Below are 25113 nucleotides of genomic sequence, written 5' to 3'. Positions count from 1 at the left end.
TGGTTATCTTATATTAAAAAGACTTTTCACAAACAAAATCAATGCAGCCAAGATTAGAAGGAAAGCTAGAAACTGGGGAGAAGTGGGAATTTTACAGTGATTTTTTCTAATAAAGAGCTTATTTCTCAAACAGGTAGAGAACTAAGCCAAATTTATAAAAAATAAGAGCCATTCCCCATTTATAAATGGTCAAAGGATATGAACTGGCAGTTTTCAGAAGAAGGAATCAAAACTATCTATTTCAGTCATTTTTTTTTCAGTTGTATCTGACTCTGTGACCCCATTTGGGGTTTTCTTGGCAAAGATACTGGAGTTGTTTGCCATTGCCTTCTCCAGTTCCCTTTATAGGTGAGGAACTGAGGCAAACAGGATTAAGTGAATTGGCCAGGATCGTATAGCTAGTAGGTATCTGAGGCGAGATTTGAATTCAGGAAAGGAGTCTTCCTGACTTCAGTCTTGGCATTCTATCCACTGTAGTATCTATGGGCCTGAAAAAACTGTCTACAGTCATATATAAAAAATGCTCTAAATTGCAAATTAAAACAACTCTTATGTACCACATCTCTCCTGTCAGATTGGCTGAAGTGACAAAACAGGAAAACGATAAGTATTGGAAAGATATGGAAAAATAGGTGAACTAATGCATTGTTGGTAGAGTTGTGAACTGGTCCAACAATTCTGAAGAACATTTTGGAACTATGCCCAACGGGTTATAAAATTGTGCATACCTTTAGACACAGCAATACCAATATTATGTCTGTGTCCCAAAGAAATCAAAGAAAACGGAAAAGGACTAAATGCTGATTTTGTGGTGGCAAAGAATTGGAAATTGAGAGGATGCCTATCAATTGGGGAGTGGCTGAACAAGTTGTGTACATAATTGTGATGGAATAGTATAAGAAATGATGAGCAGAATGGTTTCAGAAAAATCTGAGAAGACATACATGAGCTGATGCAAAGGGAAGTGAGCAGAACCAGAAGAACATTATACACAGTAATGGAAATATTGCAATGATGATCAACTTTGAATGACTTAGCTCTTCTGATCAATACAATGATACTTGTATCATTTCTGAGAATTCTGAAAAACTCATGATGAAAAATGTTATCCACCTCCAGAGGGAAATGATGAACTCAGTGCAGATTGGAGCATATTTTTTTTCACTTTCTTTCTTTCATTTTTTTTTTTTTTTGCAACATGGCTTATATGTTTTTTTTTGTTTCATATTTTATTATTTAATATTTTAGTTTTCAACATTGATTTCCACAAGAGTTTGAGTTACAAATTTTCTCCCCATTTCTACCCTCCTCCCCCCTCCAAGATGGCATATATTCTGATTGCCCCATTCCCCAGTCAGCCCTCCTTTCTATCACCCTATTCCCCTCCATCCCCTTTCCCCTTACTTTCTTGTAGGGCAGGATAGATTTCTATGCCCCATTCCTTATGTATCTTATTTCCCAGTTGCATGCAAAAAACAACTTTTTTTTTGATCATCTGCTTTTCAAACTTTGAGTTCCAAATTCTCTCCCCTCTTCCTTTCCCACCCTCCCTAAGAAGGCAAGCAATTCAACATGGGCCACACATGTATCATTATGCAGAACACTTCCACAATAATCATGGTGTGAAAGACTAACTATGTTTCCCTCCATCCTATCCTCTCCCCCTGTATTCAATTTTCTCCTTTCTGAAATTGTTTGGGTTTGATTACCTCCTCCCCCTATCTGCCTTCCCTTCTCTCATCCCCACTTTTTTCCCCTTCCACTACTTTCCTGTGGGGTAAGATACCCATTTGAGTGTGTATGTTATTCCCTCCTCAAGTCAAATCTGATGAGAGCAAGAGTCACTCATTCCCCCTCGCCTAGCCCCTCTTCCCTTCCAACAGAACTGCTTTTTCTTGCCACTTTTATGTGAGGTAATTTAGCCCATTCTATCTCTCCCTTTCTCCCTCTCTCAATATATTCCTGTCTCACCCCTTAATTTTATTTTATTTTTTTAGATATTATCCCTTCATATCCAACTCCCCCTGTGACCTCTGTCTATATATATGTATATTTCCTTCAACTACCCTAATACTGAAAAAGGTCTCATGAATTATACACATCAACTGTCCACGTAGGAATGTAAACAAAACAGTTTCACTTTAGTAAGTCCCTTATGATTTCTCTTTCTTGTTTACCTTTTCGTGCTTCTCTTGATTCTTGTATTTGAAAGTCAGATTTTCTATTCAGTTCTGGTCTTTTCACTGAGAAAGCTTGAAAGTCCTCTATTTTATTGAAAATCCATATTTCGCCTTGGAGCATTATACTCAGTTTTGCTGGGTAGGTGATTCTTGGTTTTAATCCTAGGTCCTTTGACCTCTAGAATGCCATATTCCAAGCCCTTCCATCAGAAGCTGCTAGATCTTGTATTATTCTGATTGTGTTTCCACAATACTCAAATTGTTTCTTTCTGGCTGCTTGCAGTATTTTCTCTTTGATCTGGGAGCTCTGGAATTTGGCAACAATATTCCTAAGAGTTTTCTTTTTAGGATCTTTTTCAAGAGGTGATTGGTGGAGTCTTTCAATTTCTATTTTACCCTCTGGTTCTAGAATATCAGGGCAGTTCTCCTTGATAATTTCTTGAAAGATGATATCCAGGCTCTTTTTTTGATCATGGCTTTCAGGTAGTCCAATAATTTTTTAAATTATCTCTCCTTGATCTATTTTCCAGGTCAGTAGTTTTTCCAATGAGATATTTCACATTGTCTTCCATTTTTTCATTCATTTGGTTCTGCTGTATAATATCTTGATTTCTCATAAAGTCTACTTGCTCCAATCTAATTTTTAAGGTAGTATTTTCTTCAGTGGTCTTTTGGACCTCCTTTTCCATTTGGCTAATTCTGCCTTTCAAGGCATTCTTCTCCTTATTGGCTTTTTGGAGCTCTTTTGCCATTTGGGTTAGTCTATTTTTTAAGGTGTTATTTTCTTCAGTGTTGTTTTGTTTCATCTTTAGCAAGTCATTGACTTGTTTTTAATGGTTTTCTTGCATCACTCTCATTTCTCTTTCCAATTTTTCCTCTACTTCTCTTACTTGCTTTTCCAAATCCTTTTTGAGCTCTTACATGGCCTGAGCCGAATTCATATTTTTTCTTGGAGGCTTTTGATGTTGGCTCTTTGACCTTGTTGACTTCTTCTGGCTGTATATTTTGATCTTCTTTGTCACCAAAAAAGATTCTAAAGTCTGAGTCTGAGTCTGAGTCCTTTTTCACTGCCTGTTCACTGTCATGTTCCCAGCTAACTACTTGACCCTTGAGCTTTCTGTCAGGCTATGACTGTTTGTAGAGTAGAGAGTACTTTGTCCCAAGCTTTAGAGGCTGTGCTGCTGTTTTCAGAGATATTTCTACTCCACTGTCACCTCAAGCTCTGCCCCAGCAGTGCTCCTCCTCCCCTAAGAACTACCAACTAGGACTAGGACCCAGATCCAAGCAGGACACGGCACGAGAACCTGTCTCTGCACCAGCAAAGTGCTCCTTGCATTCCTGCTCTGATCCAATGCTTGATTCCTCCCACTGTGTGAGACAGGGATATTGGAAGCAACTCACCCTTGAGCTCTGGAAGCAACCACAGGAACTTCCTGCTGCTGCCAATGCCACTGCCGCACCACCTCCACCACCCCCAGGGCTGGGGCTGGACTGCTTTCTAACCTGGTCCAGCAGTTTTCCTACTAACCTGCTCCATGGTGTTTGTGGATTGAGAGGTCTGGTAACTGCCACAGCTCAATGATTCATGGCCCTCAGGCCTGCTCTCCTCAACTCCTGGTCTGGTCTACTGTGGTGTGGCCCAAGGTGGGCTGTGCTCTGCTCCCAGGCTCTGCTCCCAGCGCAGTGCAACAGACCCTTCCTGGTGACCATCCAGGCTGTCCTGGGCTGGAGACCTACTTCCCTCTGCTATTTAGTGGGTTCTGCAGCTCTAGAATTTGTTCAGAGCCATTTAGTACAGGTGTTTAGAGTGATTTGGTGGAAATTTTAAGCAAGTCCCTGCTTTCCAGCCACCATGTTGACTCCACCCCCTATGGCTGATATGTTTTACTTGTTTTCATATGTATAATTGATATCACATTACTTACTTTCTCAATCAATGGGGAAGGGGTGGGTGTGAGTGAGAGACTTCAGAACTTAAATTTTTTTAAAAAAAGAATGTTAAAACAAATAAATATTAAATTGGTTTTTTTTGGTAAAGGAAAATAAAGATACTCCACACCTTTATCTTATATTGAGTGACTGTGGAAGAGTTACAGACCTTGTTACCTACATTTAGGGAAATTTAGACATAAATTTAGACAGACCTAAACTGTATTAGGGAGAATTCTCCAAGGTAAAACTTTGAGGTGGAAACAAGAGTCAAATAGAACAATTGATTCATTGAGAAGTCACATCCAGAGAAGCAGACATAGTATTCCTGATTCCAAAATTACTTGTTAAGAATGGGCAGAACCAGGGGTAACATGGAAGATAATGTTTGTGGGAATATCTTTAATGAATATGTTCTTGTTTCATAATTCTGTGATAAAACTTTAACCATATTTGTGAACTATTGTCTTTTTCCCAGTAGTATACCATAAAGGTTTGGCAGAGAACATTTGTTAACATTTTGAGGTTCTGAGAAGAAAGATGCTAACCATTAATTATGAATAGTTATTAAATATAATTCTTCATGGGGAGAAAATTAACAGCAGAGAGGAAACATTAGTTGCTACAGAGTCTGAAATAAGTACACATTTTTCTTTTAGGGTACTGAGTCTCAAAATGTGATCCAGGGACCTGTTGCAGTTGCTGAGATCCTTTTGGGGTATCTATGAGGTCAAAATTTTTTATAATAATACTAAGACATATTAATTTCTAATTTGGAAAATATTGATAGATATAACCCACATAAACAAAAGCTTTTCAAGGTGGGTCTTAATAATTTTAAGAGGCTAAAGGACCCTGAGACCCAAAAGTTTGAGAACCATTATTTTAGGGTTTCCCCTAAATGGCAGCCGCTTTATGATATCCTGATTTCAAGTTCCTAACCAGAGACCTCAAAGTGTTCCATCAGCCCCTGCCAGCCAGTAAGTCACTAACATTTACTGTACACCTACTGGGTATGAGCATAGTAACATGGGCCCCACTGATTTAACTGCTTTAATTTACCTCAGTATTTGTTCCTCGTGGCAGAGGATCAACATCAAATCTCTCTCAGCGTTCCTCCCCACCTCCACAGACCTTTCTTTTACTTTCTACTTTTCTGCTATTCTACATCTGATCCCCTTCTCTAGACTCTGTCCCAAATGGAAACTTTCTTTAGAAAGATTTCCAGATCAATACAGATCAATTTATTTCATACCATCTTTCATCCAATGTGATTTCACTTTATGTTATCCCATTAGATTGAAACCCTTTGAGGGCAAGAATGCCTTCTAAAAAATAATATTTTCCCCAACTATTTGTAAAAGCAATGTTTAACATCCATATGTATTTATGTGTATATATATGTATATCTTAAATTTTGAGTTCCAAATTCTTTCCCTCCCTGAGGCAGTAAGCAATCTGATATAGGTTATACATGTGTAATCAAGTAAAAATTTTCATATTAGACATTTTATGGAAGAAAATTAACAAAAAGAGGCAAAGAAAGGAAGTAAAGAAAAAAGGAAATAAGGAAGGAAGGACAGAAGAAAGGAAGGAAAGAAAAAGGAAAGGAAAGAAGGAAGAGGTAAGTGAAAGAAAGATAAAAGAAAGATGAAAATTATACTTCAGTCTGTATTTAGACTCCATCAATTCTTTCCCTAGAGGAGGATATCATTTTTCATCACGAGTCTCTTGGGATTGTCTTGGATCATTGTATTGTTGAAAATAGCTAAGTTATTCACAGTTGTTCATCATACAATATTGCTGTTATTGTGTACAGTGTTCTGCTGGTTCTACTCACTTCACTCTGCATCAGTTCATGTAAGTCTTTCCAGGTTTTTCTGAAATCATCCTGCTCATCCTTTTTATAGCACAATAGTACACAATCACCATCATGTACAACAACTTGTTCAGCATCCAGTTCTTAGCCATCACAAAAAGAGCTGCCATAAATACCCTTGTGCAAATAGGCCCTCACCCCTCCTTTTTTTTAAACTCTCTTTGGGATACAGACCCAAAAGGTATGCACAGTTTTATAGCCCTTTGGGCATAGTTGTAGGAATGTCTTTTGCTTTTCTCTGTATCCCCCGGCACTGGTGCCTGGCACTTTAACAATTGCCTGTTGACTGACTTACATAGTAAACATATATGTATATTTTAATTTATTTTTTAGTATTGAACCAAACTAATTTATGTTTTTCAAGAGTAGGGACCAGATGTAACCTTCACACTTTCCATCCTAGACTATGTTCTCCTTAGCAGCCAAAGAAGTAGACATTTAATAAAAAATATCTTAAATATAATCGTTTTTCAATTAGAATCAAACTCTTTTTGAGATTGGCATGTTGGAGGGTTTTATTTGTTTGTTTTTAGGCTTTGGGGCAAGAATTCCACCAGTAAAGTAGCAATGAGTCTCTCCTCTTAGTGGAAATGATTAACAGCATTTTAGTTGGGCAGCATCTTCCCACCCATTCCTGTGACTCAGGCCTCACATAAACTAAGCCACACAGACTCCAGAAGCCTAAGAAACATACAACTAATTGGTTTGATGAATGGATGTAGTTGAACTTTTTATTTGATTGGACTCAAATGGTTATGAATGTTAAATGGATTTAGAACAAAGTTCAAATCCAAACAAAATATTATGGCTATTAAGCCACAGGTATAAATGCTACTATGAAACAGAAAGAAAAGAAAAATAACAGAAACTCAAGGCAAACCATTAAGTAAGGGTTTTAGCTACCTTCTCTCCCAAATGCTAAATTCTGAAAACATAAATATATATATTTTTGCTGTAGGAGATGGGAATGTGACATAATTAATTAATAACAACTACAATGTTTATTGTAAAGGAATTAAAGTGGCAGGGTGATTGAATGATTTTTATGCTGTGGCTGCTAGATTCCTCACATTTGGAGTTGAGACAGGCTAAAGCCAGTTGAATATATGTATTATCTGGCAATAACAAAGGGGGAAATTATTATGCTGTTTTTTCAATTGTGCCTGACTGTTCATGACACTGGGGTTTTCTTGGCGAAGATATTGGAGTGGTTTGCCATTTCCTTCTCCAGTTTATCTAGTGTCTGAGGCCAGATTTGTACTCAGAAAGAGGAGTCTTCCTGATTTCAGGCCTGGCACTCTATCTACTGCTCCATCTAGCTGCCCAAAGGATGAAGGGAATAAGTATTTAGGTAGCACCTACTGTATGCCAGGCATTGTGCTTTCCAAATATCTCATTCGATTCTCATATCAACCCCAAGAGGGAGGTGCTATTATGATCTTCTTCTTATATACACTATCTTATTTGTTTTCCCTTAACAACTCTACCAGGTAGGTAATACACATAATATTATTCCCATTTTATAGATGAAGGAACTGAGGCTAGGAAGAGGTAAGTGACTGACTTGAGGCCATATAGTTACCAAGTGGCACAGTCAAGGGCTTGAATCCTGGTCCTTCGTTTCTCAATCCAGTGATCTTTTCCATATACTTTGCTACCTTTCAAATTCCTGAGATAAGACTTGGGCTCTGGAAATATATTTGACAAAGATAAAACTCAACAGAAGTCTAATATTAGACATGGGCCATATTTTTAAATTATCAAAAAAAAATTTCCTGAATCCTTAGTTTCCTTAGAGAGGAGGGAAAGATGTGGCATTATGGTAAAAGAACAGGATTTGAAATCCTAGCTCAGTAACCTTGGGTAAGTTACTTTATCAATCAGGGCCTTATTTTCTTTTTATTGAAATAAGGAGTTGGACTATATGATTTCTAAGATTCCACCTCTAAAACTTCTTATTTTATAATTATTCTGACAAAAGGGAAAATAATTGCCTTACCTACTTCACAGGGTTATTGTAAGTACCAAATGAAATAACGGATGTGAAATTGCTTTGTGAACTCATAAAATGAATGATTATATTGCTTATAGAAACTCATTTTTGGGTTAATACTTTGATACTTTTGTTGTTGGTCAGTCATTTTTCAGTTGCGTCCAACTCTTCATGACCCCACTTGGGGGTTTCTTTGCAAAGGTACTGGAGTGGTTTGCCATTTCCTTTTCCAACTCATTTTTAGATGAGGCACTGAAGCAAACAGGGTTAAGTGACTTGCCTAGGGTCACAGAGCTACTAAGTGTCTACGGTGAGATTTGAACTCACAAAGATGAGTCTTCCTGACTCTAGGCTCTGCACTCTATCTTCTGTGTCACTTAGTTGCCACATACTGTTTCTAGGAGTCCTCTAATAAAACAACTATGTCTGAGAAGGGTAGTCCATTATGAGCTAAATTTCATACCTTAGCAGAGTTAGATAGTCTGTCATACAGAATGATGAACAGATAGGACTAAGGATAGTCAAGTTCTGATGTGGGAGGATAGAGATTGAAGGGACTGGTGAAGAGGGAAACAGACTCCAATGGGGCACCACCCTAGAAGGCCTTGAGCAACCAGGGGAAGTATGGAGGTACAAGATGTTTGCAGCAGGCTATGGCTCAAACCAACTCAAGAGAGCCAATTGTTAAATTTTCTATGAGAGCATTTACTCTTTGGAAATTGCAAGTGCTACAAATGAGGGCTTGAGCTATTTTGTTTTGTTGATTCTCTAGACTTAAGGAAGTGATGGAGAAAATGTTGATAATGCAGGTTAAACTTAAAAGTGTGTTCTATGTACATTTCCCCTCTTTTTTCCCCCAAATCCTGTTGTTAAACATTTACCAATATACTCCACATTCCTGCATAGATTTTTTAAAACCAGTTTTCCATTTTTGCTGCCACTTCAGTGAGTTCAAAATGGAAGATCAGAGCATCATTTCGTCCATTATTACCAATGGCATTTCAATGACATTCTTCATATGTATGTATGTATATATATATATATATATATATGTGTGTGTGTGTGTGTGTGTGTGTGTGTGTGTGTGTGTATGTGTGTATAGCTATGTGTATGTATCTATGTACATAGATACATACATATATTATGAATATATACATATATTCATATCCATCCATCCATCTATCTATCTATCTGTCTATCTATCTATCTATCTATCTATCTATCTATCTATCTATCCATACATACACAGAGTAGGGCTTAGGGGGCATGGAGTGATAGGAGTCCTGGATAAAGAGTCAGGACAATTGATTTTAATCCCATTTCTTCCACTTACTACTTATTAATGTTTGATCTTGAGTAAGTCATTAACCTCTCCTGGCATCATTACCTTATCTATAAAATAAGGAAGTGAGACTTGATGTCCTTGAAGGTCAGTAGGGTCAGAATTTGAGAGGCCAAACAGGATGTACAATTCCAGTCACAATGATCATTTGAAACCTTTTAAAATGGATTCTTTTTCATCTTAACCCATAATGATTAAACAAAGCCACACTCCAGTGAAAAGTCAATCCATTCATTAGGAACACATTTTGCCCTCTGTGCCTTGCATTTCAGTGACCTCTCCAAGATGGTGTGTGTGTGTGTGTGTGTGTGTGTGTGTGTGTGTGTATGTGTGTGTGTGTGTGTGTGTATGAAGCTCTGAGGTCAGAAATACAGCAAGGGGCCACATCCTGTCATCAATTTTGTCCAAAGCTCCCACAGCAATCTGAAAGAGCTCAGCATGTGTAATAACAGCAGGGGATATTCCTGTAGCATCAGAAAGCCTTGGAAATCACATTTTTAGGAGAAATGCACTGTGATTTCTTGGTGGCGTTGTTATGTTGTTATATTCATTAGGCAGGATGATTCAATCTTTCAATGTCCTCAGTGCATCCCTTATTGTCTCCCTCCTACTTTTTTTTAAAGCATATTGCTCATTTTCAGGTCTTTAGAAATGATGAAGAGATATGTGGGTGTGTGAAAGAAAAAAGGATTTATTAATAGATTGTATTTTCTAAATGAAAAGATCATTGAATATAGTCCTCTCTCATGTAAAATTGTTGTTGTGTTCCATTGTGTCTGCTCTTTGTGACCCCATTTGGGATTTTGTTGGCAAAGATGATGGAGTGGTTTGCCATTCTTTTTCCAGCTCATTTTACGGATGAAAATCTGGGGCAAACAGGGTGAAGTGACTTGCCCTGGGTTGCATAGCTATTAAATGAATTTGAATTCAGATCTTTCTGCCTCCAGGCACAGCATCACCTAATGCCCTAATGTAAAACTACATGCATTTGTAAAGGGAACTTAGAAAAAACTACTTTGATGACTTTGAAAAGCAAAAATCCCAAACAAAGGTAGCAAACCCCATTTTAAATGAAGCAGTGCTTTATTTTGCTTAACTTATCTGAGACAATTATTAATAATATTATTAGTAATGTTATTCACATGTTTATTTGTTTTTCACTGGACCTATGATTTCATTGGTGAGGCACTTCCTTTACCAATGCAGATCAACATCTTGGCAACTTATTATCATAGAAAGTTGCTCTGAGAGGTCCTACAGACAGTATGAGTCAGAGGCAAGATCTGAACTGGGCCAAGTCTTCCTGTCTTTGAGGCCAGCTCTCTACCTTGAGGCCATATTGCCTTCCTTTCATTACTATTGTTGCTATCTAATCCAACAAACATTTATTAAGTGCCTATTTTGTGCCAGGCACTGTATTAAAATTAGGATGCCCTCAAGGAGTTTACATTCTAATGGTGGGATGTGTGTGTGGGGAGGCAACATGTACAGCCAGGAAAGAGATGAGGGTGGGGATTTAGGGGTGGGGAACACCAGAGGGTGCTTGTCAGGGCATACAGTTCCCTGGAATTGAAACCAGGCAGAGCAGCAGATGCAGAGTGGAGTCAGCTAAAAAGTCCAGCTTTGGCTAGACGTCGGTAGGAGTTTGGTACTCCACCCTCCAGCCCTCCAGTCAGAGGAGAGAAGAGGCAGAGGAAGGCAGTGTCAGTTAGGGCTTGTGAGCAGCATAGTGGTGAGTTTAGAAGTGATGAGCCCAACCTGGAGCTGAAACCAGACAGAGCATAATACTTCATATTTTTTTCCAGATAAGTTTCATATAAAATGTAAGTACTTGCCTGCCATTAGGGAGCTGATATTTTATACCCATGCTGAATGTTTACATTTTCAGACTACAAGTTTACATAATAGGGAAACTTTACTGAAGTAGAAAATGAAAACTAAAGGAGACCAGTTATATGATACAAAGGATCCAGGAAAGGGAATTGAAAAAAAAAATCATTCCAAAATTGAAGAAGTAAAACCAGTAGATTACAACAAGGGTATTTTCATTGCCCCAGGGGCTGTGGGTTTATAAGAGTTCTCTGTTGTGTTGTCAATGAATTCTCTGAGGATGAAAAGATCAGCTTTGTGATCAAAGACATACAGAAAAATGAATCCTCAGAACCTCCAGGGTCAAGATGAGATTTCACCAGCGGGCAAATTTTATTGTATTTTCTACTTAAATGTCAAGTTGGTTCAGTTTAATTCAATCCCCACTTATTTAACGCCTACAGTGTGCTTGGCATACATATAAGACACACCAGAATCGTTTTATTTTCTCCACATCTGAAGTTTCATTTTATTTCTTTAATATAGGTTTCACTCTACAGGAAGAGAGGTTCTGTAATGGTCAGGTTGATGAACTGGGAATCAGGAGATCTAGGTTCTCTTCCTACTTCTGGTACAAATTAGCTACATAACTGTACAAGTCACAACCTCTCTAGGTCTCAGTTTAATACTCTTCAAAATGATTTGATTAGATTAAATCAGGTCAATTAATCAATTTGCCTTTATTCAGTGCTTACTATTTGCCAGCCACTGAGCAAGAAAAAGGGGATGGATACAAATACAAAGGTGAGTTAGGCTTGCTTGCCTTCCAGACACTTACATTCTACAAGGGGGCTACAACATATTCATAGATAAGTAATTATAAAAGATTCTCTCTCTCTCTCTCTCTCTCTCTCTCCCTCCCTCTCTCTCTCTCTCTCTCTCTCTCTCTCTCTCTCTCCCTCCCTCTCTCTCTCTCTCTCTCTCTCTCTCCCTCCCTCCTTTCCTCCCCCCCATCATCTATCTACCTGCCTATCTTCTATCTCTATCATACGTTTGTATGCAAATATACACATATATAAACAAATCATTTGGTGTCTAACATATAGATGATAGCTAGCTACCTAGAGGTTACAAATAACTAGGGGACTACGGAAAGGCCTTTCAATGGAAGTAGAACTTGGGCTGAGACCTGAGAGTACCTTGGGGTTCCAGTATAATGATGATTATACACCCAGCACTTCCCCCCATGATGTGACCCAGTGACTCTGGGTTCCTTGTTCCTCCTCACACAGGACACTTCATCTCCAGACTGTGCATTTTCACTGGCTCTTCCCCCATGTCTGGAACTCTCTTCTTCCTCATTTCTTCCTCTGGCTTCCCTGGCTTCTTTTAAGTCTCAACTAAAGCCTTCCCTTCTTCAAGAAGTCTTTCCCAGTCCTCCTTAACCTTAGTTCCTCACTTTTGAGTCTATCCACAATTTATCTTTTACACATGGTGTTTATTCATATCTGTTTGCACATTAACTCCACCATTATGCTATGAATTCTTTGAGACCAGGGATTTCTTTTTTTTGCCTATGTTTGTATCCTCAGTGCTTAGCACAGTGCCTGGCATGCATTAGGTTCTTAATTAATGTTTGTTACATTTAAAAACAGTGAAGACAATTATATTTGTTTAACATATGTATTCTTGACACTACCTTACTAACATGTTCTTTAAGGACTCAATACTGTGTGAATGAATAATAATTTCTCACATTTATATAGTGCTTTACAATTTACCAAATATGTATTACATAATACAGAGAACAGTTCTAACACACATGTGTATATTTATAATATGCATCTTATATGTATATACACATATATGTTCTACACTTGATAGAATAAACTCTAGGGAGATAGATTCTAAGGGTATTAACACCCCCATTTCAAAGATGAGGAAACTGATATATACCCACACCACATTGATTCATGTACCCTCTCACTAGATCCACTTTGTGAGCGATAATATTCATAAGATCATAGATATGAACAGGAAGGTACCTCTGAGGCACAAATCCCTTAATTTTGTAGATGCAGAAAATAAAGTAGGACAATGAAGACATTTGCCCAAGAACACATAGGTCAGGTTGGAGGTGTATTTGAATACAGGCCTTTAGGCTTCATAGCCAGTGTTGTCTCTGTTCTCCCATGAGATGAAGTCAGTCAATCAATGAATACTTATTAACACTTACAAAGTGCCAGATGCTGGGCTAAGTGATGAGAAAGATCGGCCTTATTTGCCATCACAGACTAATCTTTCATTCAATTTCGCCCATTCAGTTCCTAGTGCAGTTCTTAGGAATCTCATGTGTTAGCAAGGGATGGAATTACTCTTAAAGTACAGGTTTTTTTAAAGTAATCATTTTAAAGTAATCAATTTAAAGTAATGATCAATAGATCATTTAATTTTTAAAAAAGTAATGAGGAAGACTTGTTTTAAAATTATAATTTAGAACTCCAGGTAAAACATTTCGGGTATCAGCAGAATTAAAATTAAAAGGATTACGTAGAAATACCCTCTGTGAATTGTGTTCCCAGTTTGAGTCTGAAGGATATTACCAATTAGACACATATACTCACCCCATCTACAAGCCTGGGCGCAGAGCCAGTAGCAGCCATATGCTAGACTTTGTATTACAGAGGGAAATAGATATGTACTCTCAGTATCTCTCACTATTTACTTTTTCTGAAAATTATTTGAACTAGTGAGCAGCTTTACCTCCAATTTTCTACCTTTCTTTGTCCTCTCTTGAGGATTCTGGTTGGTAACAAAATCCAAGACAACTATGATGCATCTCTGCGAAGGAAGGAAGAGATAAATGAAATCCCATGATCTCTCTTGTCGCTCATTTTCCCCTGACACCAGGGGAGGACTTGGATCTCCTTCTTGGTGGATATGACCTTGGGAGCAACATCCTTCCCCTTTATTTTCCAAGACAATGAAGACAAAACTTCAGGATACAGCTGCTAACCTATATATGAAATGATTCTCAGTGTGTAAACTTCATGGGCAACTGGGTAGTGCAATGTATAGAGTGCTGGCCCTGGAGTCAGGAAGATCAGAAGTTCAAATCCAGCTTCTGACACTTACTAGCTGTGTGACCCTGGGCAAGTCACTTAACCCTGTTTGCCTCAGTTTCCTCATCCGTGTAACAGCAAGCATCCTAGCATATCCAGGATGGCTGCTAGCACAGGTTCTTTGATCTGCTTTTCTTGGAAAGACTGCTCAAAAAGGGGTTAACAATCCTGCTTTTAATTACATTCACTAGTTCAGGGGAAAGGTCAGCACCCTGGACGTCAGAGAAAGTACAAGCAGAGAAAATACAAATTAGACCAAAAGACAGGGCTCTGACTGCCTGAATCAAAGCAATATTACTATACACTTTACATACACCGCTGGATCAAGAGAGCCTTTACATCTGAGCAGTCGGGGAGTTCTGAACATGTTGCTACTCAGAGTCTCAACCAGGGAATCAAAAGATCCTTCTCATAAGCGAACCCCCCAAAGCAAAACACCAACTCAAGATATATACACTCCTAAGAGCCAGAAGGCATCACAACCCTCGTGACTCAGTGCCTAATTAACTTAGTACCAAAAGGTGTGAAAGCCTTCCTACAAGCAAGCCTCCCCTAAGCAAGCTTCTCTTAATGGGCTCCAATCTTATACCCAATTAACCTTACAATCTGTAAAATGAGCTGGAGAAGGAAATGGCAAACCACTGTAGTATCTTTGCCAAGCAAACCCCAAATGGTGTTATGAAGAGTCAGACACAATTGAAACAGCTGAACAACAAAAAACTTGATGTAAGATAGGTGATTAAAGATAGATGTAGAGAGTAGATATGGAATTCATCTTTATTTGGCTCAGGAGATCAACCCTACTTTAAAATCCTGGCTCAGACTAGACCATTCGGTAGAGAAAGGAGCTCTGACTCTGGATACAGACTCTAATGCCAACTATATTGCTGTGACTTTGAGTAACTGACTTAATCTCTTTGGGCCTCAGTTTCCTCATCTGTAAAATGAGTAGTTTGGACTATATGGCCTCTGAGTTCCCCTCCAGCTTTAGACTATAGTATTAGGATTCATTCATTGAAAAAAATGTGTTTGTCCCAAAATCTTAGTGCATCTTTAAGCTTTTATAACTTAGATGGTATAAATAGCTTAGAAGAAGTAAGACTCTTGGGACAGCCTGTATTTAGTGAACACCCACCACCATTCAACCAGAATTTTTTTTGACTACTATCAAATCATGGGGATAAAAATGAGTTAACCTATATAAAATGCTTTGCAACTTAAAGTATTCTATAAATGTTATTATTAAAAGATGAAAGCTGAAGTTCTTGTATCCCTCCCCTGCAAAGGTTACATTCTTCTGTGAGGAAACATGTGCTGAGTGCTCTTCTGCTCTATTCCCCATCTCTTTAGCCTCCCTTGCTCATCGTTTGGGTTTTGATGGCTCAGAGTGAGTGTAAATAGCAATTGTTTCTGTTCTGACCAGACACTGAGAGTCTTCCCCTCCCAGAGTGATTCTTTTGTTAAATCAAACTAGGCCATCTTCTGCCTCAATTCTTACTGAGCCTTTGATCACTGAATGAGTGTTGTCTCAGACAAACTGAGACCTAGGAAAGATCTAGCTTAAAAAGGCTAAGGTTTCACACTGTATTGCCAGTTGTCCTGACCTATGTCTTACCACTGGACTATGATGAATCTGGAGGAGAGAGTGAAGCTGATGACTGCACAGCCCTGCCTCACTTAAATCCAATTCATGTGCAAGTCAAGATATCACCCTTCTGATGTCATTGATTCTCTTGAGAATGAAGGACAAACAACAATCTGTTCTGTTGGTTTGCCTCATGTTTCCTAAGAGCAGTCCTCATGACCCAGATGGAACCAAGTAAGGAGATTCTGCTTGGTTTATGTTCTACATGAAGGAAATGCACATTCCTGTGGTTTAGAATGGATGAAGGAAAAATCATGTATGAATCATTTCCCATGTTCCAAGCCTTGGGCTCAGCACTGGGGATACAAAGGCAATGCAGGCCCTGCCATCAAGGGACTTATATTCTAATAGCAGGAGACATCGCATATAGGGAAAGGGGGCCAGGGAGGGAAGTTTGGGGGCTGGGAACTCCCTGGGAGGGTGAGTGGAACAACAGGGCATTGATTGAATTTCCTGGAAAGACAATCTTATTGTTGAGGTTGAAGGCAGGAAAAGGAGGTACTTCGCAGTGACAGGGCAAAACAATAAAATCAATTGGACCTAAATTTGCTGATAACATGATCCTTACCTCAGTTTTACCTCAGATTACAGTCTCTATGTGGGAAATCCTACAATCTTTGAAAGACTGTCTGGGTTCATAACAGCATTGATTTAGAGCCAGAAGGGACCTTCAAGACTGTCTTGTCCAACCCCCTTATTTTACAAATAAGGAAACTGAGACCCAGAGAGGTCAAGGAGATGATTCAAGGTCACACAGGAAGTGACAGAATGAGGATTTGAACTTAGGGACTTTGAATCCAAGAACTTTCCCTGAAAACATTGCCTCTCAGAGACCAACTCAGGAAGGATGAGAGTTACTAGTTGAGTTTTTTACAATCTTGTGTTGAGTGTCTCAGAAGACATTTTAAAAGTTGCAGGATATTATTCAGAATTTCCCCCCAATATTATACTTTGACTGGTTAAATTTTTTTTTAAAATTGTGTCTACATATCTATTGTTTAACAGTAAAAATCTTCCTTTGTTTGTATGATTGGTGGGAGACCCTTCAATCCTTTGGGAATCCTAAAGAACTTAGTATTCAACTGGCCTCTCTCCTACTCCCTACCTGTTTATCTATATGTGTTTCCGAGTAGGGATCCAGCATGATGAGAAATACTAGGAGATATAAAATAAAATAACTAGAAATCCCTTGACCAGAAAAGGAGACAGTCTTTTGCCCAAAGGAGAATCTTTAAATAGGTGATTATTCAGTTTGGGGCAAAGAGCTATGGCCTTGGAGCCAGACAACTCAGCTTCTAATCTGGCTCCTTTGTACTGTGTCACTTTGGGCCTGTCCCTTGACCCCTTGTGGACTTAGATTTTTTCTTTTTTTAATGTGTGTAATGGGGGAGATTAATTTCTGCTCTTAAATACTTCACCAGGATGCTAAAGAGACAAATGAGATGACATGAGGGCTTTGTGGGGAAGGTTCTATGTGTGTAATCCAAGCTACTGAAATTACACCCTATAGATTTGAGGCCATTTGTCTGGGGGACTGTGAGATGTAAATCACTTTCCTCATTAGTTTATCAGATCGCCTTGGGAAAGTTGCTTAAATTTTCTGTATCAGTCTCCTGCCTTACACATGTGGGAAAATGACTCCATGCAAGGCTGGTGTAAGGTATTGGTATTATGCCTTCCTATATACTAAAGTGTGTTAAACACAAGTCACTCCTACACTACTATTTTGAAGTATGACTTTCGACAAGTCATTTAACATCTCTGGGCCTCAGTCATCTATAGCGTGAGAAGTTTCGACTAAAATGCTCTCTCATAACCCTTCTGAGAAGAAGAAGATCTGTGCTTTCCAAATCGCCCATGATTTAGTAAAGTCCTACAAAGTTGCCTAGAACATAAATAAGGTACATTATTTGACCAGGGTCATATAATCAATATGTATTAGAGGCGGGGTTTGGATGTGAGTCTTCCTGAGTTCAAACCCAAGTCATACTAATTTTAGGTCAAAATTAATAAATAATTATGTAAGTATGCCTCTGGATCTATTCTCATGAAAAAAATAACCTTAAAAATTAATATGGAAATATTTGTTTTGGTTTTTTTTTGTTTTTTTTTTTGTTTTTTTTTTCCTGGCAGGGCAATTGGGGTTAAGTGACTTGCCCAAGGTCACACAGCTAGTAATGTGTCAAGTGTCTGAGGCTGGATTTGAACTCAGGTCCTCCTGACTCCAGGGCCAGTGCTCTAGTCACTGTACCACCTAGCTGCCCCATTATGGAAATATTTGGCTGAGAATTAGTTCCCCTTGTGGAGTGTAAGAAGAGTCAGGTGCTAATTTGTCTGTGAAATACAAATACATTATCACTCTGGCTGAAATGAAGGCAAAAAACTTAGTCAGTATTGAATGCTTATCTAGCTTTCTAACTGTTACACATTGCGCGTATGCTATCTAATATTAACGCGGGCTACTGATGCTCTTTTTATTTTTTTCTTGCATCATTGTCATTTTTGTCAATCGATCCATCAACAATCCTTTATTAAACACCTACTATATGCCAGACATTCCACCAGGTTCAGAGGTGAAGATGGAAACAATTCCTACACATTGTCCTCCTTGACAGAATGTAAACCCCCTGAAAGGAGAGATTGTTTCCGTTTTTGTCTCCCTATACCCAGTGCCTAGCACACACAGTGCAATCTCTCATAGAGATGTTAAGTCATGTTTGAATTGATGTTAAGTTGCATATGTAAAGTTAAATACTTAGAGTTACCTTATATATCATAATCTCTTAATGCATTCTAAATCATCATGTATAGATGTAATGGAGGACTGGCCGATGGAGGCCACATCCTTAGAGAATGTGCAGGAGCTTCTGCCCATTGGGAAAGCTTGTGAACCTGCTTTTGGAAATGTGTGATGACATGTTTTAACAATCCGGCTAGCAGCTTCTGTGGGGGTGTAAGATCCACCCATAGACAGCACCCAGGAGGCTGCCGGCATGCTGGGAAAGCACAGGTTCTTTTTATCGGCTTAACCAAGGAAAGCACAGTGAAGGGATTGACCAGCTTACTTTAATCCAGTATTCAGTTAGTTCAGGGGAGCATACAGACAAGCATCAACAGACAGACCAAATACAGATTCATAACACTTACTTCAGGGGAAAACGCCAGCACCCTGAAGTTCAGAACATTCATTTAGCTCGGGGAAAAAAGCCAGCACCCCGAACTTCAGAACAAAATACAAATAAATTACAAATATCAACAGACAGACCCAATACAATTCACAGTTGCCAACATCTAGGTTCAGCCTGAGAGCTCAGGCTGGCCCAGAGTCACACTCGCCACCACTGCCGCGCCAACTGAAAAGGATCTTCAAGTTGTCTTCTCCCCTCTTATAGAGTTTTTGACATCATCAAGCGCTGCCTGAATGACCAGGGCCGATTAGTTCTTGAGTTGGCCCCTTCCCCTAGGACCCTGGGAGGTTCACATCCACGTAACACCCAATAGGGTGTGGCTCTGGAGTCAACACTTCCCCTCAGCCAGCCCCATGAATCATCACACAGGAAGTTCTCTGCTCCCAGGCATGGGTCTCTGGGCTTCCTGCCCTGGAAGAGAAGCAGCAGACCCAGCACCCAGCAAGGCTCAATGAGATAAACTGAGTCACTCAAAGAAAACAAAGGCCACTCTGGCCACATGACATATGATGAGGAGGCGGTTTGACCAGACTGTGGCTTCTGTGCAAACTTTCTTTTGAAGCAACTAGTGTCACCCCAATGTCTTGCCATCGTCATCGAGGAAGATTTCCTCATTTGCTTGCTTTGGCCTAGAAAACACAAAATGCTTATAAACATGAGTGGAAGTGATCGCTTTTGTGGATTTGTCCCTTTCACGTCTTGCTTCCAGTGTTTGCCTGAGTCAAAGCATTAAGATGTCCTTTGCCTATTTCCTGACCACCACTGCATAATGAAGAAAACATTTCACTGAATTATACCTGAGTGTACATGCAGAAGGCTTGGGTGGGTTAGGTGCTTTCTCTTTTTTCCTAGTGGTGATCTAAGGAAGAAAAGCTGTAAGTCGTTAGGTAGGGAGAGACCGCCAAGCCCTTATCTCCCCACCTGAATGAAAGGCTTTGCGGTTTCCTCTGTCCCTGTTGTGTTTATTTTCTCCTCACCTTAGGGGAAGGAAAATTGGAGACAGAATGATTAGGCTGTGGTCTTGTGAGGTGTAAGAGTTGATAGAAGCACTAGAGGACTGGCAGATGAACCAAAAAGGGGCCGACTCTGAGAAGGGACCAATTTTTCCCAAGTCAACAGTTTATTGAACAGACAGCAAAGATACCTTGTCCTGAAAGCAAAGAAGCAAGGCATCCTTAAGCTATGCCATACCCCAAAGTGAACTTAGTGGTAGGAAGAACTTTTGGAGGAAATACCTTAATTTTGAGCTCATTCTCCCTTGGGACTGAGGGAGTAGAAGGGGTGAATATATCCTTAGATTTTTGGAGGGCCATGTACTTTGTTCTTCTAGTCTTAATATATATTCTCAGTAAATTTCCCCTTGTAAAAGCTAACTGGTGTTAACTGGTTGTCAGTGATATGAATTAAATGACATTGGGGTACCAATCACTGACAATGATACTGGGGAAACAAACCAGATGGGGGCTTGAGCATTAGAAGATATCTAAAGTCCATTGGAGGACAACTGCCATCTTAAGGGAGAGCAGGGAAGATCCAGTCAGTCATGTCCTGTGGTCCTAACCTTCTAGGATACCTACCATGTGGTTTGGGAGAGTAAATTGAGAGTCTTTATGCATAGATATCTACTACATTCACTCCCTCTTGCCTTTTCTACTTCTATCACCTTAGTACAATGCATTCTTAACGCCCACCTGGACCGCTGCAATAACCTTCTGACATTTCCTTATGTCTATTTTCTAGCCTTTCTGGTCTATCCTTCTTACTGCTGCCAAATCCAACCAATACATAAATTTCGTCATGTCATGATATTTCTATTCAAAGATCTTCAGTGGCTACCTGCCTCCTGAGGAAAAGTAAATGTTCTTTTGCAGCATTCATGGTCCTCCATAATAAGGCACCACTTGCCCTGTCCAGGGATGTTTCATGCAACTCCCTGACATATGCTCAATAATCCAGGCAAAATAGTCTGTTCTCCATCCCTTTAACATACCCTCCATTATCCTCATCTCTACTCTCTTGCTCCCACTGTTCCCTATGTCTGATGAATCTTCCTCTTTCCTTCTTTACGCAGTGAATTCCTACATTAAATTCTAAATTCAAAACCTTTCTGTGAAGGCCTTATCTACCTCTTTCCCATCTTCTCACTGATGGTAGAAATCTTTGCCTCCTTGGACCTCACATAACATTTTGGTTTCAATCTCTCAAATGCACTAGGATGATTATATGTTATCATATATTATGAATGTAAATTCCATGATGGCAGAGACTATGCCTGTCAAAGCTTTGTTTCACTCCTAGCACCCAGCACAATGCTCTTTACACAATAGATGCTTGATAAATTGGCTATTGTGCCATCCACCAGTAATAGACAACTATCTGACCCCCTGTCCTTTCCCCATTTTGCTTTACACAATGCAAGATTTTCACCATGACAGACTCAGGGTAACAGCAGTATGTTAAGCTTATTATGGTAGGAATCAGGAATGATCAAGTGAATTTGGTTTAATGCTGACACATTCCTCTGTATAAATGTTTGAATCTCTGTGCATGCTGAAGAAAGATGGGAACATAGGAATCTTCCATTTTCCTCCCCATTCCCCTTTATCCTTCTAAAGCTCAAATTCTCAGATCTGATTAAATTTTATGATTTCAAGGACCTGGTCACTATTTTACATTGAACTAAATTCTCAAAGGACAGGTAGGTAGGGCAGGTAGGTGGCACAGTGGTTAGAGCATCAGGCCTGGAGTCAGGGAGACCTAAGTTCAAATCCAACCTCCAATACTTACTAGCTGTGTGAGTGTGGACAAGCCACTTAACCCTGTTTGCCTTCAGTTTTCTCATCTGTAAAGTGAACTGAAGAAGGAAATGACAAATCAGAACAATATCTTTGCTAAGAAAACCCCTAAGGGAGTCATGAATTGTTAAACATGACTGAATGTCAAAAATTCTCAAGATCATGAAATCCTTTGGTTTTTATTTTGGAGGAAGACTCTTCAGTCTGTGGGATCAGACCCTGACTTCACTAACTTAATATATGACATTGAATAAATTAAAATATGAAGAATGGAAAAATGTCCCTTCCAACTTGATATATATACATTCCCACTAAATAACCTTAGATGCTAAAATGCCATAAGGATTATAAGGCACTAAATTTTGGCAAAGGTTACCAGAAAGAAGAAAGTGGGGGAAAAGGATAGGAATTGACATGTGATATATAAACTGAATAGAAAATAAGGGGTGTGTGTGTGTGTGTGTGTGTGTGTGTGTGTGTGTGCGCGTGCAGTGGGAGGCAGAATTTGTGTGCTTATACTTTTGTAACTCAACATTTTTTTTAACATACAGGGTATGCGTTTGTAATGTGGGTGTTTCATATTTTTATAGCCAGCTATTCATAGAGAGATGCAGATAGATTTGGCATTGCAGTAGTATGGTCTGAATATGTTTCCTCAAATAGTCACTCTAGTCCTAAAAGGAAAATATGATTGTTCTGGATTGCTTCCTCATCCATCTGCCAGCCTCAGTAGTAACTCTTCTTTGACATCATCACACAGAGATAATGGATTGTCAAGTGACATAGTACTTTCCCCATAAGCAAACAGAAAAATAGCTTCACATTTGAACTATGCATATTCTGTGCCTCATATTTCTTTATATAATGCTGGAATAATTGAGTCTATTACTATAAAGTAGGTCACTGGAACCAGTAACATTCTTAGGGTGAGCCAGAATGGAGGGATAATTAATCACCCAAGAAAAATGACTGTGTGGGACATTGGCTAGTTAGGTTTTTTTTTTTTAAGAACGGAAGAAATGCCATATTAAGCCAGACCAACGGTCCTTCCAGCTTAATATACTGTCTCTGAGTTACCTTAGTTGCCCTCTATTATGTGATTTTTCTACATGACTAACTTTTCTTTAATAATCTTAAAACTAGCATTCATTCAATTTATCTAAACTTTTCTTGAACCTGGTTATATCTGTTAGCTCATAAAACCTCTTGGAGGTTAAATTTACCTATATTTCTTATTCTCTGCTCAGTTTCTTTGCCATAAAATTAAAATTCTGTTGATTGAATGCTTTGCAGTTACAAAGCTTTTTGACATATATTATCTCATTTGGGTCTCTCAATAACCTAATGTGGCAGGCAATGTTAAGTATTAAATCCATTTAACATAGATACAACATAGACCCTTTTAACAGATGAAAAAATTTAAGTTCAGAAAGCTCATATTTCTAGTAAGTAATAGAGCTGGGATACAAAATTGAATCTTCTCATTCCAAAGTCCAAGTTTTTTCACTGCATGCTATCTTCTGAAAATTTTACACTTAGGATGATAGTATTGTAAAATTTTAATCACATGGGCACTCAGAATTCAGCTAATCAAGTATTTTTGTTGTTGAGTTGTTTCAGTTGTATCCGACTCTCCATGACCCCATTTGGGGTTTTCTTGGCTGAGATACTGGAGTAGTTTGCCATTTACTTCTCCAGCTCATTTTACAGATCAGGAAACTGAGGCAAACAGGGTTAAGAGACTTGCTCAGAGTCACATAGCTGCTAAGTATCCGAGGCCAGATTTGAACTTATGAAGTTAAATCTTTCTGATTCCAGGTCCAATGCTCCATCAATTGCGCCGCCTACGCCCAGTCCAATGGTATCAAACTCAGATAGAAACAGATCCCTTCAAACTGACTTAGAAAAATCACAAATAAACATTATCCATTTTGAACTGTATTTTTCTTTATTTTGTTAAATATTACCTAGTTATATTTTAATCTAGCCCAGGCCACACTTGGGACATGTGCTAGTCTGTCCTATGGCAGAGCAGAAGCCCTACCCTTGACATCCTGAACAAGTACAGCTCTTCTTGGAAAGCTCCGGTAACAGAGGAAGAGCTTCCTGCTGAGGTGCCATGTTTCCATTTTCATACAGCCTCATTTGGTGGAAAATGCTTCCTTATGTCAAGTCCAATGTTATCTCTGTGCAGTTTCCATTCATTGACCTTAGTTTGTCTTCTGATGATAGCAGAATAAATCTAAGCTCTCTTCCATGTGGTAGACCTTCAGATGTTTAGAGAGAGCTGTCATGTTCTCCCTCCCTCTAAGCTTCTCTTCCTCAGGCTAAAGATCCTTATTTCCTTCAGCCAACTCTCATGGTTTAAGTCCCCTCACCATTTTGGATACTCGCCTCTGTATATACTCCTTTTTATCGATGTCCTTCCTAAAATGATCCTAATTCTAACATGTCAGAGATATTCCTCCTGCTCCCTCATCTTCAAACATCATTGATTAAAAAACAACAAAAAAATTGCACTTAAAATCATCTGTTATGTGCAAAGCACTTTGCTAGGCTTACACTATGCTAGGATTACAAAGACAAATACAAAATGGTCTCTACCCTCACGTAAATTCTACTACAGTGATACAACATATACAACAGAGGCAGCATCATGCCATGGTGCTAGACTTGGAGTTGGAATCCTTCCCCTTGACACTTGCTAGCTGTGTGACAATGGGTACATCACTTACTACCTCTGAATTTCAGTTTCATAATCTGTAAAATGGGAATGGCAATACCCACACTACTCACCTATTTGGGTAGTTGTGAGTTGTGAATACCATATAAACTAAGTTTCAAACACAGAAATACTACCAAAAAGTTATTATTTTTACCTAGATAAATATAATAAAAGTTAATTTTAGGAGGGGAGAGAGAGAGACAGACAGACAGACAGAGACAGAGAGACAGAGACAGAGACAGAAAGAGAGAGAAAGAGAGACAGAGAGAGAGAGAGAGAGAGAGAGAGAGAGAAAGAGAGAGAGAAAGAGAGAGAGAGAGAGAGAGAGAGAGAGAATGCCAAGTAATGAGGAGAAAAGTCAAGACTTGACAGAGGAGAAGGCATCTGAGCTGAGTCTTGGAGGGAAATAAGGGTTCTGAGAGGCAGAGATGAGGACGAATTACTTCTAAGCCTGGGAGACAAATTGTGTGAATGTGTAGAGGTGATAGATGACATGTCAAATTTAA

Source organism: Trichosurus vulpecula, chromosome 1, assembly GCF_011100635.1.
Source record: "Trichosurus vulpecula isolate mTriVul1 chromosome 1, mTriVul1.pri, whole genome shotgun sequence".
NCBI lineage: Eukaryota > Metazoa > Chordata > Mammalia > Diprotodontia > Phalangeridae > Trichosurus > Trichosurus vulpecula.
The sequence above is the reverse complement of the archived record's forward strand: the minus strand, read 5'-3'. Positions refer to the sequence as shown.